Below are 4,807 nucleotides of genomic sequence, written 5' to 3' on the forward strand. Positions count from 1 at the left end.
TTACAAGCATATTCACCAACTCCTCAATGGTAAGCTCTAGCTTGTTCATGTTGAAATTCACCATAAAATGATCAAATGAGCTAGGCAGCGACAAGAGCAACACATCAGTGGTCAACTCCGATGGCAACGTAAGATCCATGTCAACGAGCTTGTCCACAAGCCCAATCATCTTTAGGCCATGCTGCCTCTGCAGCTCATCATTCAGAAGCCTTCATATAACTCTTTGCTCGCAAGTCATGGTCACACCAATCCTTGTAAGTGCAATTCCTCAGGAGTGCAGCTAGTCAGAGCCTCAACAGGGGACGACTCAGTCAGTGTATATACTATCCTTTCCGAATTCAAGACGATTTTTAGGTTTCTTAGTCAATTTAGGTAATTAGGTCCGGTTAGAATGAGTTTGTCGAGTATTGCAGATAACGGGTTGTGAATCGAAAACATTGTCAAATTTGTACTGAAATATAAAGTATGGACTTTTGCTAATATTTAGTAAAATATAAAGTATGGACTTTTGCTTCATAAATTTTCACTCCCACTGTTTTGATATTTTTCACTACCCCTCTAGTGAAAATGAGAAACTACTTTCCTCATTAGGTACGTAAGGTCCAATTAACAAATTATGATCACGAATAATATCAGCCAATCATAATTTCTAAAAAGTAGGTTCCAATTGCATCTCCATGCAACCCTCTACGTAAAATTTTGTCTCACGTTTGATTAGGACCCAATAATATGACGTCGTTCATCTTTATGTGTCAAGCCTTACCCATTGATGTTGAACCTTAATGGACGGTCGCCATGAGTTCTCTCAATAATATGAGCCGAAATCATGAGAGTTCCACGTAGTTCACATCACCATGTCAATGAATGTCACAGCTTTCCGGTGTCCAGGGCTCCCCCAATAATATGAGCCGAGCACTGAGCACGGGTAGCGTTCATCATACACCCATTGTCGATGGAAGACATGGAAATTATAAACACCTTTATAATTCTTCTTTTTGTTCTTGATATTAATTTTTAATCTTATTCAAAATGAGGGTTTTTTAATTTTGAAAGGTCTCATCATTAATATTATTTAAAAGCTCACCATGTTTGATCGCATGTTTGACGGATTAATGCAACTTATTTATTATAATAATAATAACAACTCACATACTCATTATTTATAATATATCATGCATATATTATAAACAATAAACTAACAAGGATGATCAATCGCCCCAATACTAATGGTCCGTGTGAGCCAAACACGGGCCTAGGTCCAATCCTAGGTAATGCATGGGATGCAAATGCATAATTACATAAGCTTCCAATATTTACATGTCTTGGTTCTTCATAATTGATAAATATAAAAATTGTACATTAATTAAATTTTTTATAATATAAATTTATAGTTTTTGTTTTATTAAATGTTTAAATATTATATGTTTTATAATAAATTGTATAAAAAATAATTTTTTGTGTAATTATACGTTTTTATTATTTTTACAGGTTTGATAAAACAAGAATAAACTTGGCGTTGCAAATAGGATTAAGATAATTCTTGGACCTGTAGAAAGTTGATGATAATATCTACAATATTGGTGACAAGCATGAGATAAAAATTTTCTCACAATTGGGATCAAATTAAGCAACAAACAAAGTTACCAAAAGAGTGGCAGTTTTACTATGCTCTAGTATTTTGACCATATCTCTCAAACTACTTGGTCAAATAGTTAAAATAAAATACCACAATTCAAACAACTCAATTATCCACATGTTTTATTTTATGTGGATAAGAAAAATTGGATGGGAAGATTTTCAAAAGTGATGTGTATTAAAATATAATTTCTTGGAACACCAATGAAGACTTATGTGTAAAAAATAATATTTTATTTGTGGTTGTCTCCCCAAATTTAACTATAAATAGGGGTGCATTGTAATGAATTGAGATATCCCTCATTCTATGAACGAATCTTTGAGTTCATAATATTTCTCTCTTTATTTTTCCTTTATTTCATCATTAAAAAATAATTAGTATGTTAATTTCATATTCAAAGTTTTATACTTTGAATAATGAGTAGCTAACTTCCCAAGGTTGAGATGAAAAGGTGAAGCTCTTGGTATGATAATAAGGTTATTAAAAGGTAATAATCTATGTTTTATATTATTTAATCATTATTTATTGTTTATGTTATATTTAGTTCTTTAAGCATTTTTATACCTTACTTATAAGTGGGAGTTTTGCTTTATTGTTGCTATATGTTACACTAAATTCTTGGTACCATTTAAATATTTGTTTGGTTTTACCAACCATTTAAAGTGGATGCCTTGATTTATTATATATCAATATATCATATTATTAATTTCTTGGTACCATTTAAATGTTAGTTTGGTTTTACCAACCATTTAAAGTGGGAACCTTGATTTAGTGTTTACAAATATATATAGCAAAATAAATACTTGACAACATTTATAAGTTTTGATATATATTTTATACTTATAAGAAAATAGTATATAACATAATATAAATATGATTATTTAATATATTGGAACCATTTTATTAAGTGGATTTCAATAATGTTCATTAATGTTAAATTTATTAAAATATCAAGAGTGGATCCTCTAATCTCAACTACTTAAATTAAAATTTGAACAATTAAAAATTACCAATTAAAGATTCAAACAATTAAAATAAAAACAGAAAACAAAAAGACATTGTAGTGGACTTATAATTACCGTAGCTTCCCTGTGGATACGATATCGGACTCACCGGATTATACTACTTGCGGACAACCTGCTATTGGGAGTGCAACAATCAAAGTCACAAAAAGTTTTTTGCGCCGTTGCCGGGAAAGTATAATTTAATTTCAAGTCTATTTAATTTTCTTTCTTTGAATTTTTTATTGTTTTTGTGTGTTTTTCTTCTTTTTCTTTTGCATTTGCATGAGCATTATTTCGTCACGTACACTTAGTGGTCGACTCATTCGAAATAACCCTTTATTTTTACAAAACATGGCGGAAGAACCCATCCAGGAAAATGAAGATGAAATTCAATCTCAACATGATCATGATAGGGGAAGAACACTTAGAGATCACATGAATCCTACACGTACTAGTGCACCTTCATGTCTAGTTTTTCTCCTTGATGTATCTCATTTCAATTTTAAGCTTGATATTATCCATCTTTTACCCAACTTTCATGGATTAGATTCTGAAAATCCATACATGCATTTACGAGAATTTGAAGAAGTGTGCAACACATATAATGATCTAAATTGTAGCATGAACACCATTCGACTTAAGCTTTTTCCCTTTTCTTTAAAAGATAAAGCAAAAAATTGGCTACAAAATCTTAGAACGGGATCCATTTGAACTTGGGATGAATTGCAACAACAATTTTTTAATAAGTTTTTTCCATCTCATAGAACAAATTCTTTCAAAAGGCAAATCATCAGTTTCATTCAAAAACAAGGAGAAACTTTTTATTAGTTTTGTGATAGATATAAAGAATTGCTTAATCTTTGTCCACATCATGGTTTTGAAATTTGGAGAGTCGTTTCTCAATTTTATGAAGGCTTAGCACCTAAAGATAGGCAAATGGTTGAATTTATGTGTAATGGAACATTTGAAGATAAAGATCCAAAAGAGGCAATTCAGTATATCGATTCATTAGCTGAAAATGCTCAAAATTGGGACACTATAGGTACAATCGAACCATCAAACAAGATTCAATCTCTCACATCTGGTGGAGGTATGTATACCCTCAAAGATGAACATGATCTGCAAGCTAGATTTACCTCTTTGGCAGGAAAAGTTGAAGCACTTGAATTGAAAAAGAATGGTCAATTAAAATCTGTTCAAGAAATTGTGTGTCACATCTGTGATACAAGTGATCATTCTACAAAAGATTGTCTCACTTTCCCCTCTTTTAAAGAATGTCTACATGAACAAGCCAATGTTTTGAACAATTTCAAAATGCCAAATCTTGAACCATTTTCTCAAAATTACAATCCAGGTTGGCGAAATCATCCAAATTTTAGTTGGAGGAATGATAATACTGCACAATTTTCACAACCACATTTCCAAAATCAACAAAATTTTCAAAATTATAAACCTTATGTTCCTCCACCTAAAAGGAACTTGGAAGATATATTGAATTCTTTCAATGCAAAGCAAGAGTCTATCAATATTCAAACTGTTCAAACCATGACAGATTTGACAGATACTCTTGCTAAATTTGCATTTGCACTTAATGTTCATGAAAAAGGTAAGTTTCCTTCACAACCACAGCCTAATCCCAAGGATCATCATTCACAAACCGGAACTTCTGGAACTCAGCCGATGAATCAGGTAAAATCTGTTATTACCCTTCGCAGTGGTAAGGTAGTGGAAAAATCCATTCTTGAACCTTGTGAAAATGATGATAAATCAACTCCAAAGGGTAAGGAAGTGAAACCCATAACTTGCGAAGAAGAAGATCAACAGATAGTGCCACCACCATTCCCTCATGCATTGAAAAATACAAAAAAAATCAAATTTGAATTATGATATATATGATATTTTTAAACAAGTAAAAGTTAATATTCCTTTATTAGATGCAATAAAGCAGGTACCATCATATGCCAAATTTTTGAAAGACTTGTGCACCGTGAAAAGAAAATTGAATGTGAAAAAGAAAGCATTTTTAGCCGAACAAGTAAGTGCAATTATTCAAAATAATAATAATTTGAAATACAAAGACCCTGGTTGTCCTACTATTTCATGTATTATTGGAGAACGAAAGATTAAAAAAGCCTTGCTTGATCTTGGAGCTAGTGTGAATTTACTT

At 31.5% G+C, this 4,807-nt stretch overlaps 1 pseudogene; it reads left to right on the forward strand.

Annotated features, from left to right (window-relative positions):
- Positions 1 to 4,320: 4,320 nt before the first annotated feature.
- The window catches only part of LOC140989404 (uncharacterized), a 6,225-nt pseudogene continuing 5,738 nt past the window's right edge, over positions 4,321 to 4,807 (forward strand).

This window comes from Primulina huaijiensis, chromosome 12 (assembly GCF_012295235.1).
Source record: "Primulina huaijiensis isolate GDHJ02 chromosome 12, ASM1229523v2, whole genome shotgun sequence".
Lineage (NCBI taxonomy): Eukaryota > Viridiplantae > Streptophyta > Magnoliopsida > Lamiales > Gesneriaceae > Primulina > Primulina huaijiensis.